This window comes from Micropterus salmoides, unplaced genomic scaffold (genome assembly GCF_014851395.1).
Source record: "Micropterus salmoides isolate LMB-PRFRI ecotype aquatic unplaced genomic scaffold, ASM1485139v1 Ms_hic_scaffold_3, whole genome shotgun sequence".
Classification (NCBI taxonomy): domain Eukaryota; kingdom Metazoa; phylum Chordata; class Actinopteri; order Centrarchiformes; family Centrarchidae; genus Micropterus; species Micropterus salmoides.
Genome location: NW_024042261.1, coordinates 7,480,083 through 7,492,204, shown reverse-complemented (window position 1 = coordinate 7,492,204; position 12,122 = coordinate 7,480,083).

Here is a 12,122-nt window from a genome sequence, read left to right as displayed (position 1 = left end):
GTTTATGTGTATCTTTGCCAAAGCAAATGTAAATAATGACTGCCATTAGCTCTCAGTCCTTTTCTGGCAGAACAGCTGTATGTTTCAGGAGATTATTGGTTTGATTTTCCACCTGAATTGATGCTTGGATATTTGCTGTGATTTATGTCTTTGTTTATTAGAACCTTTCAAGATACAGCAAGGCTTGCAGCTGGATCTTCAAAGTCAACACAAACCAATTTATCTCATTTCACTGGCGCCTGTGTCATCATATCTAAATCTTGGCTCAGGTCAGGCAGGCCCTTCCTCCAGAGGAAGAGAGGCTGTGGTTTAAATCGATAAATCTAAAGGATCAGGGTTGTGAATGTGGGGTTAACAGTGAAGACTTTATCCACAAGAATTTATTGGCGGTGCCGTGTCCCCGTACCAATCTTGCTTTAAAGTGAAGGATTGATGATCTTCAACTGGAGATGAGAAAATGCAATATACCACAGCCACATGTGTGATTTCAGCAGTATGTGGTCTAATAACGTCTTATTACAGGATGCAATCAGGAGGTTCTTGTAGCTCCAGGTTTATTTCTGACCACATGTAACGTTACAGGTCAATTTACAGAGTGGTATGCTACTGAGTCTTTCCCGTAAGCAGCTCAAATGCTGAATTTTGTAACAGTCTCTAACATCCAAAAATGTTAGCAGAAGGAATAGGCAAAATAAAATAAAAAACAGAGAAATACAGTAAAAATACGATAGAAAATACGGCAGTGGGCTATGACTAGCGACAGAAAACATAAAATAAATCATGTTAACAACCATAAAACCATTATATAAAATGTGCAACTGTAAATGACACTTACACTTCACCAAGTTCTACCAAACCCACGTGGAACTTCCCAGAGGTCGCACAACTCAACACACTTTCAACGTCAATTACCTTCAAACACAGTTACACTTAATGTAAAACCTGTAACAGTTTTCGAGTAACAAAATACAATATCAGGGTATGGAATTTAGTACCATGAAATTTAGTACACAATGGTCGACGATTGGCGCCCAAAATCCCAGCACACAATTCCAGTAGTGCCTAAATCAAACCATCTTGTTAAAATATTGACACGTAATGTCATTTTATACACTTGTACATGAATATTTTACAAGATATACATGCACTTACCTACTATTCTACACAACGAAGTCTCCGCACCAATCCCTTGTACGTCCTTCGCACGTTAACAGGAAGAAAGACCATGATGCACTTGGCGGAACAACAACAATACTACTCAATGCTGCCACCTTGTAACCAAAGTCTGCCATCACAAGTACGACTGTGGAAATCCACTTACAATCTACTTCACACTTACTTTAAATTGAACAATGTTACTCTCAAACAAAAACAAAGAACACATGTATTTACATTACACAACTTTTAGAACTATATTAAACCACCCGGCTACATACTCCCCTGCAATATAGTCAACGTCCTCGGAACAGACCTTGAACAGACTCAAATGCTCCCTGCAACGCCTTCTCAAAGAGAGCAGCTCCCAGGCTTGTCAAAACCTGCGAAACCATGTCTGTGCTGACGGAGACAGCATTACAGGTTGACTTTGGCAAGTGAAATGGGTTTGAATGAGACCCAGCCGTTGCCCGTCTGCTTTTTCTTATGGGAGGTTTAGGTGCAGAGGCTTTATTTCCTGCCTCATCAGCTGTGTATGTTAGTGCATGCCTGTTTCTGTTTCTTGTTATGGGCAAGTCGGTGTCACTAACATCTGGATGCACATCACTGTTTACACATTCTGATTCTGTGTCACAAGTTCTCATATCTGCATAATGTTCGTCAGGTTCTTCACTATCACTCTCATCTGTGGGTGTCACAGATAAACCAACGCTTTGTGCCACCTGAGGAAGATTAGCTGTTTGCTCAGACTGGGGAGGAAGGACTTCCTCAACGACAACAACATCAGGTTCCGGTGACTCTGGCATGTCCATAACTACAGGCTGAGGCTGCCAACTGCTCTGTAGTCTAGTTTTAGTTCTGGGTTTGGGAACAGGTTTTGCACAAGGTCGCAACTCTGATGGACTCTCTTACTGGGACCTCCTTCAAAAGGTTCAACAGTGTGCGTGGTACCTCGGATGTCAATAACCTTGTAGACTGTGGGAGTCCATGCGTCTTCAATCTTATGTCTACCTAAAGGTCTATGACGTAGGAAAACCAACTGACCAATGTCTACAGTTGGACAATACACCTTCTCATTTTGCAGGCCGATTCTTTCAGCTGCTTTCTGCTCTGAGTACTCTAGGTCCCTCTCATGTGCCTGCCTGAGTCTTTCCTGATGAACAGACAACCAGTCCTGCTTTCTGTCTGACAAACACTCACGCCCTAGTAGCACATCTATGGGGAGATGTGGCTGTACCCCAAACAGCAGATAATAGGGCGAGTACCCAGTGGAGGAACCCATTGAGTGACATTATAGGCGTATACTAGTTCAGGAAGATGCTCTGTCCAACGCCTTTTTTTCTCTGGTGGAAGTGTTCTCAACAAATCATGGAGTGTTCGATTGTATCTTTCACACTGAGCGTTTCCTTGTGGCCTGTAAGGAGTTGTCCGTGTCTTTTTAACCCCATAGAGTTTGCACAGTTCTGCTATAACTTCACTCTCGAAATTTCGGTCTTGGTCAGAGTGCAGCCTCTCAGGGACCCCATATTTCATGAACCACTTCCTGAGCAAAACTTTAGCTGTAGTGTCGGCTTTTTGATGTTTGGTAGGATATGCTTGCGACATAGCAACTGCCATACTTCATCATGAAGTGGGTCTTTGATAACCCTGTACAACACCCCTTCCCTTTGCTGTATGCAGCTCCACAGTCTCTTTTCACTTGGCTAGACAGGGCTGCTCTCTCTCTGGGGCTTGGCCTCCTCCCCCGATCCCAAAACGTCTTCATGCTTTTAGACCAACCGCGAATTTTCACCTCGCGACGCTTTCCTCGCGTGAGTACATTCGCTGCAAGTGTTCACACACAACACGAGAAGGCGATTTTAACACGATAACGTGAATAAACACAACTTGCCACTACTACAACTGTATGAAACCAAAGTAAACATGTTGCTGTGATTGTATAGCAATAAACTGATTAAACTGATGCCGAAATAACTACAACATGATGCAGATTTGTTAAACATATGAATTCATGCTTTGTCAGGTCTGTCAGCAAGACAGCAGGACAACAACTTCTAAAATGTTTGTTTTCTGAATGGAGTTTGGATCAATCAGGTCTATGGGTCACAGTAAAGTACAGTGATAGCTGGAATAAAGTTACAGATATATGTTCTCTGAACTCACCAGGTAGTTCAACCTCCTCGCTTTCTTTTCTCCAAGTAATGTCCAGTTTTGTCCGTTTTTTATATAAATATGAAGTCATAGTCCCGACAGAGCTAACAACGCTAACAACAACACTGGAACCGGATGTGCACAGAACCTAGCTGCTGAGAAGCTCCAGTGAAGATAAATCAACGTTGATATCCCAAAATCTAAAGTAAAAAGCTAATGTAATAAAAGCAGTTAACTCCGAGATCCTCCCGCGACTAAATGGCATAGTTGTCAGAGCAGAATCCGACCGATTATGGGTGTTTATTTGTCCAATGTTTGCAGCGCTGCTCCCTGCTCCTCTTCTCCAAGTTTAGCAGCTCTCAGCCTGCCAGCAGATTTTCAATCCCCCACTCTGCCTGGCCCTCTCTCCACACAACGCTCTGAAGCCTCCGGCAAAACCCAAAACTGGGACAGAGGTAAGTTTTTCCTTTAACTGTTCAAAAGAAGAGTCACACTCGGGTGTCCACATAGCACAAAACTGGTTACCTACTTTTCCTGTTTTCTTCGCATCTGAGCATTTGTTGACTAGGTCGTGCAGTGACCCGGCCACCCGTGAGAAGCCTTGAATGAACTGCCTGTACTGCCTGTACCCAAGAATGACTGCAACTCTTTAACAGTGGTTGGGACTTTCCAGTTCTTAACAGCAGAGACCTTGGATGGGTCAGTTCCCACACCTTCTGCTGACACCTGATAGCCCAAAAACTTGACTTGACACTGACTGCTGTTGGAAAGCACACTTCTGTAACTTCACCTTAAGGTCTGTCTCTGCCAGTCTCTGCCAGTCTCTTAAGCACAGTCTCAAGTCTCTCCAGATGCTGCTCAAATGTCTCTGAAAAAAACAAGATGTCATCTAGGTAAACAAGGAGTATCTGAAAAATGAGATCACACATAGTAACTTGCATAAGTCTCTGGAACGTAGCTGGTCCGTTGCAAACACCAAAGGGCATTCTCACATACTCATATAAGCCAAACGGTGTAGTGAACGCTGTCTTGTCCCTATCTTGTTCATGCATGGCCACTTGGTGATATCCACTCACCAAATCTATGGTGGAGAATAACTTTGCCACCCTCAGTGCATCAAAACTCTCATCAGTCCTTGGAAGGGGAAAAGCATCTCGTCTCGTCTTTGAGTTAAGTTTACAATAATCGACACATAGCCTCAGACTACCATCTGCCTTCCTCACCAGCACTATCGGCGAAGCATAAGCACTGGGGTGAACCGACAGGCACACAGCTCACTCACCTTCTTAGCAGAGGTGAGAGCAAGGCGTAGGGCTGTTCAAGAGATAGCATTTTCAATGAAGACTGCTCCAGGGGCTCATAAGGTGCAGATTTTAGAGCCACCAACACAAGCAGCAAGTCCTAATGAGGCGCCGAGAGACACGACACCGGTCACTGTCTTCTCACACCCTGCAGAAAGCGTATCACGAGGGAGTGAAAAGAGCAGGAGCAGGAAAGAGAAAACGGATCCCACCGGTAGGCAGATCCGTCTCCCTCTCAATGCATCAATGCTGAAAGCCCAACCACTTAGCTTTACAGCAAGACGTGGTGGAGACTGCACGCCGCTTGGATGGTCTGTGAGACCTCAGCTGATAGACCAGCCTTAGTCTGCCTCTCCACAATTTTAGGAGAAAAACCTGGAGAAGCTGGTCCAACACCAGCATTGAGCATATGAAGCCTCACCCTTGTAGGCTGCGTCACTTCTACCAGAATGACGAACGACCGTTCCCGCCTCCCCTAACCGGAGAGACGAGATGGGGTGGGGGGGAACGCAAAAAGCAGCCCTTCTGGCAATGGCGCGTGTGTAACACGTCCGTCCCCAAGGGTGGGCTGTGCTGTGGCTGAATTGAGAACCACAGCGGGCAGTGGGTGTTGGCAAACAGTTCCACCTCCGTTCTCCCGAAGCGAGCTCAGATCTGCTGAACCACATTGTTGTGCAGTCTCCACCCGCTCGGTTGGGGGAGAGCCCTCGACATGAGGTCAGCCACCCCCGTTCTCCAAGCCTGGGACGTGAAGGGCTTTCAGAGACAGCAGGCGTTCTGATGTCCACATCTATAGGTTCCCTGCCAGCGCCAACAGAGCCGTGGATTGGACTTCGCCTTGTCTGTTAATATACGCGCTGGAGGAAACGCACCACTACACTAGCTGGAGTGGATTGTGCACTCCCCTGGCAGGTCCCTCCCCATCCAGTGAGAGACTCATCCATGAAGACTGACATGGATGAAGACACCCTGCCGAGCAGCACCCGCACAGCCAGACAGTGAGAGACCCCCAGAATCGCAGGTCCTCCTGCACTAGAGTTGAAATCACTTTTGCCTCTTGAGGTCCAGATGCAGGCTGACAAACCAACATTGTAGCCGTTGCATGTGCAGCAAGCCCAGAGGTAGCACCTGATGGACTACTGCCCTGAGGCCCAACAGCAGCATCACTGACAGCACTGCCGCAGCTGTCCCCTGCTGCAGCCTGTGGACCACCAAGCAACGCGCACAGATATGCTCTTGCAGTGTTGCAGTTGAGCACAATCCCCAGATACTCAGTTCGCTGCAGCGGCTAGGGGGAGCTCTCTTCCCAATTGATCGCAACCCCAGGCTGTTGAGGTGCAAAATCAACTGGGCTGTGTGGAGATATGCCCTGTCTTGACCTGACATATCCAATATCGAGTCAGGATAGGGCATCCTCCTCCCCACTGCAGCGAGCTACTGCTGAAAGAATGAGCTGCTGTTCACTGTGTTAAAGTGCCATGGGCCGTACCGCTGGAAGAGACGTGTTGGTCTCTCGGGCTATATCTGACCTAGATTGGCGTTAGCTCGATTGATTCCGTCGCAGCTAGTCAGCTGAACGCTGCGCTGGTTCGGTTGAGCATATGTTGACAATGTGGTTGTGTGTTTTAGGAATACACACACTGTCAGTGAGCTAGCAGTGTTCCCAAGGTCGTGAGTGCACGGCGAACGCAGAGTTAGCTCGCATTGCTGCATTGTGTCACGTCATGGCAGGAGCCCTTCATTCGACTGCCAGGCGATGTAGGCGAGCCGTTGCGCACAGCTGGCTAGCAAGGAGGAAGCCCAGGTTCTACTACCGTCTCGCTCGGATGCCACCAGGAGAGCGACGTGGGACATGGGCTTCTGTCCTAGTGGTTTGAATAGCGCAGCAAAGACCCGGGCCCTCCCACTGTCTCTCTCATGCTTAGCAAGGAAAGCAGTGTGGGCTGTAGGTCGGATCATTAACTTAGCATCGGTGAACGTGCAGTTTTGTGGAGACTGAAGCGCGTTATGCACCGAGAGGAAGATAGAGGAGGAGAATGCACTTTAAGAATGTACTGTATTTAATCAGTTGAACATTCACAGCATTTTCAGTGTGTACGCAGCAGCACATGAAACACAAATAAATGCATGCTGGACACATAACGGAGGGAGGAGGTCTGGTGGTGTGCATCAGCCTCTGTCCCTCTGTGAGCCTTCTTTTTATTTATTTTTATTTTTTTAAATAAATAATAAGGCTTAATTAATAAAAAGCCATGGGCCATTTTTGAAAGGTTGAACCTTTGTGCATTCTAAGACACCACAGCCGGAGTTGGAAAAGGCCGAACGGGTCTTGAACGCACCACAGCCGGTGTAACTGTGGTTGTTAGTGGTGGGGAATTAGCACTTTTAAGAATGTAATGTGTTACTAATAAACAGTTTAACATTCACAAGCATCACCACAGTGTACACACAAGCAACACATGTTAGAACAGTGGCTTCGTGAACATAAGGCCGCAGGGCGAACCCTTAGCCTCACCCCAGGAGTTAACGTTAGCTCTTTAATGAAAGAAGTTAATTTAGCTCTTTGAGGAATGTAATTAACATGTTTTACTCAAAAAACATTTTCCACATTCTCAAAAGCCTTACCATAGTTTTACATAAGCAGCACATGTATAACAATGGCGTCTTGAACACCAGATCGGTAGCGACGTCCTATTGGTCGGCTACGTGCACGATAAAATTTCAGTGGGCAAGTGCGTGTGTGATTGGAAGAGGTAGTACCCATAGAGTCCAGTAGAGGGCGGAGCCTGTGTGAGATAGAACAGACCACATGAAGTGTGTCAAACGTATTTTTAAAACCCTAAGAGTGTAAGGAAAAGATTACGCATAATGGACAATTACATCACCTAGTTCATAGCGTGATAGGTACAGTATATCAGCCCAATATCCTAGTAATTGCTTCCATATTGGATGATTCTGCACCTCACAATTAATATCCAGCACAAAAGTTCAGGGCCAGTGCAGAAAGTAGTTTGCCCTCTGTATGCAGCAAGCAGTATGTATGAAAAGGTGGAAATTACTACTACTATAAAGGATGTGTAGCACATTTGACTGTGTACCAAATTAAGGCCAGATCTATCAGAGTTTAATATTTTACCAGCCAGTGCTTGAAATGGGACGGAACGCACCGGTACAGAGTACCGGCAACTCGACATTTTACTCTTTGGCGTACCAGGACATTTTCTTGCGTACCGGGACTTCTCCTAAGCTGTCAGTAATCTCCTCTGCCCTCACCTATTCCTGTTCTCTCCGCCTGCTAAACTCTGTCGGCGGAGAGAGACGAGGGAGAAGAGAAGCTCGGGTGCCTTTCAAGCAGCCGTGTGCTGAATGTAGCTCGTCAATGTCACTTGTTGTGAACCGACCAATCACAGCCTGGATGGGGCGGGACATTTAAAAGTATCGACAGATAGGTGTCATTTACACTGGGGACGCTGGGGACAGGTCATTTTTGAATGCTTTTGTTTAAAATGTTCTGAAAAAAAACAACAAATGTTAAATAACAAATGAAAAAGTGCAGAACAGGGAAACATGCAATGCAACTGAAATATAGAAGAAACAAATGTGCATTGTCCAAAAGCTGAGTAGTGGCACCTATTTTTTTCCACTTCAACCACTGTTACCAGCATGTGGATGGTGCTAATTTCCCATTCTGCCTACAATTAAAATTGGTGTTTTTATTAAGTGTAACCACCATCTGATCCTGACCATAACCAAGTATTTTAGTATCCTAACCTTAGCCATTGTTTATTTGCTATAACCACTTTGTCTACCCTTATCCATAACATAGTTACAATATTTACAATATTCTAGAGATGTCCACTATCAGTGGTTTGGGTTAACCTTGGTGGTGTTGGAATAATAAGCAGGATCACACATGTTAGGAAATGTAAAGCAATATAAAGAAATCCTTGACAAAATCCTGGCCCAGCATGCACAGGACAACATTTATCCTTCATCATAACAGCATAAACCACACACCTAGAGTGCTGGAGACACCTAAGGAAAGCATCTTTGAATGTTCTTTAGTGTCTTATCCAAAGCTCAGAAAATAATTCTGGCAAAACCACAAACAGCATTACAGTAACCTGAAGATCACAGTTTACTGACACTCTGACAGAGCTTGAGACAATCTGCAACAAAGAAACTGCCCAAATCCAGGTCTATGGTGGTGAAGGCACAACCAAGGGGATTAAATAATCTTTTACTAAAGTATGAGTACTAATACCACAGTGTGCAAGTCCTAAATTCTTACTAGTATCTAATGTCACTTGTAAATCTCTTTCTGTATTGATTGTTTATTGATGCGTGTATGTTGTTCCTCAAATGTAAGTCGCTTTGGATAAAAGCATCTGCCAAATGACTAAATGAAAATGTAAATTCAAAATTTTACTTACTTAAAAGTACAAACATATTAAAATAAAAACAGACATAAAGTTCCAAATGTACTCATTATGCAGAATGGCACATTTCAGAATAATGCATGTTATGTTATTGGATAATACCTACAGATTTTTTAATGTGTACATCACTTTGTTGCATGTACACATGCAGCTGGTAAAAGTGGAGGCAGTTTTATTTGCTTTATGCACTTTATCTGCTGGCTAATTAGTGAATTTCCCCCCCAGGGATCAATTAAGTCTTAACTTAACCCATAACAATACATCATATGATTTAATTGTTGTTTATATTTTGTATTATTTATCTGAATCTGAGACATGGCTGGTAACTTAAGTTCTTTAATACATGTAGTGCAGAAAAAAGTACGATATTTGCCTCTGAAATGTAATAGAGTAGAACTATAAAATACTGTAGCTGCAAATAGAAATACTCAAGTAAAGTGGAAGTACCGCAAAATTGTACTTGAGTAAGTGTATTAAGTTACTTTCCAGCACTGACGCACACACACATACACTTCAAACATTTCAATTGTGCAAAACCTATGTTACACAAATGCCTCTCTCAGTGTAACTCATGTCCACTTCATGTCAATGTAAAAAGGCATCAGTCCTTCTGTATCCTTTTCCTCTCACTTCTTCCTCGTCTTTGCTCCCCACAAAGAAAGAAAATGTAATGAGGACTAAATTGGGGTATTTCCAGCACCTACATAGATTTAAGTTACCATGGAGACTTTGCAAAATAAGGGCCGGGCTTAGTTAACTGCTCTCCTAATGTTTCAGCAATCATCTTGGCTGTAATCAAAAGCAGAATGCAAAAAAACCCCCCTGCTCTTTACAGACTGGTCCTCTCTTATAGTTTTCACACCTGCAACAAAAGTTTCATAAACAATTTAGACTGTGAATAAATGTTACGAAAACTGTGTATATACCGGAAGGGTAAAATATCTTAGACAGTTTTCTTGCTGCACAGATTGTGACCAAGTTGTATATTCAGAGAGGCAACACTGAATCACAGTTGGTTAGAAGGGTCAAGTTACTGAAAAAGTAAGAGCAGCACCTTTGGGATTCAGCTTGCTGTCCCGCTGAAGACACCAACAATGAGTGATTCACTTGCTCCACAGAGACTTTGCACATTTTAAACACTTGCTTGCTCTTGCACAACAATACCCTTTTGTTATCTGAAGGAGATGGAACCGATGGATGACAGGAATCTGCTGAAGATGCCAATAGGCTTTGATCCCACAGAGCGGCCTCTGCTCTGCTTTGGCCACAGCATGTTCAATGTGTGAACTGCATTAATGAGTGCAAGGAGGGGAAAGTGGGTTAGGAGGAAAGAGAGAAATTAGAAAAGGAAAGAAGGAAGCAGAGCAATTCCTCAGCTGTAATAGCGCTGACTGTTGTTATCCTGTAAAACCGTGGAGTGAGACTGCATGGTTTTCATCACAACACCGTGTGTTTGCTTAACAAGTTTACACTAGAGTGGTTTGCCTGGCCCGTGCTGATGAGCCTCTCTGAAGGGAGGCAACGTTTCAGAGGACGGTCTCACAGAGAATCAGTCAGGCAGAGGAGAATCAATCTGGAGGACATCTAACACACAAAGAAAGACACCGATAGAAATAAATTAATTACATTTCTTCTCTTCCCTTCTGTTGAGCACACTTCAATGAAGTCTGGCAGCTTAACTGACAGTGCTCAAAGTCCTGCCCCACCAACTTGCCATTGCTATGTCAAGTTTTCAGTTTTCACACAGCACATATGCAGTTTACAACAATAACAGTGGCAAATTTCAGACAGAGGTGGACAAAAGCTTCTCATTTTTAGCTGGCAACCGGTTTTGCAGGCTTGACAACTGTCACTGGCAGATTATATCAGCTGTAGCTAGCAAGCTAATTAGGCTAATGTTACTAACATAACATAAATAAGTAGCAAATCAGGGCCAGCTGGCCAATAGAGGGCGATAAAACCGCCCTCCTACAAAAAAAATACATTTAATTTATTATTATCATGATCAGTCTTTTTTTAATATACAGTCTCTCCAGTAAAGGCGGGAATCTGTGTATGTTTGTGTGTTTGTCTGTTTGTATTATGATTATGTCGATTCATACAGTCGTCCTCACACGTGACAGGCATGTTGCTGTGCAGTGTCGGATTTGATGCAATTTGGACACGCAACACATTCAGAATGTGCGGCGCGGTGATGCAGCGGTTAGCACTGTTGCCTCACAGCAAGAAGGTTGCCCCGGCCTTTCTGTGTGGAGTTTGCATGTTCTCCCCATGTCCACGTGGGTTCTCTCTGGGTCCTCCAGCTGCCTCCCACCATCCAAAGAAGTGTAGGCTAGGTTAATTGGTGTCTCTAAAAAATGTCCGTGGTTGTTTGGCTATGTGTGGCCCTGCAATGGACTGGTGACCTGTCCAGGGTGTACCCTGCCTTTCGCCCGATGTAATGGCCCCCAGCCCCCGCAGGATAAGCGGTTGACGATGGGTGGATGGAGGGACACGTTCAGAATGAATAAACTCAATGTGAACGGGCACTGCACTAGTTTATTAAATAATACAAATTTTCACAACAGCCTGTCCTCCCTCCGGATACCTTGTCCAATCAGACATCAAGTCGCGTTCTGTGTTTTGTTAAATAAATTATCAAACTCATCCTGCCAGTTCTGGTGTCTCGCATTTGGGTCCTACAACCTGTCAAATCTGCCAGAGCACATGCCAAATAGTGACAGAATGATCCAGCCACATATGGACCAGACACCACTTCTGTAATGGAAGAGCTCCAAGAGGTGAACTTTACTCTTGAAAGATTTTGTCAGGCCAATTCAGAGGATTCATAGGACTTTTAGTTTTCTCCTTGATGGAGATCATCATGGATGCTAACTCTTACACTGCTAGTTGCCTGTGCCCTGTTTTGGCTAGCGCCTCAGCAGCTATCGACCTGTCTGCCTGCCTGCCTACCTGATCAGCCTGTACCTCGGCTGGCTAGCCATCCGATTTCCATTCCCTTGTGGGTACTTGCTTGGCTATGTTCATGCTGACCCATTGGGGCCATAAGAGAAGAAGTGGACGTCATGGCTTCTGG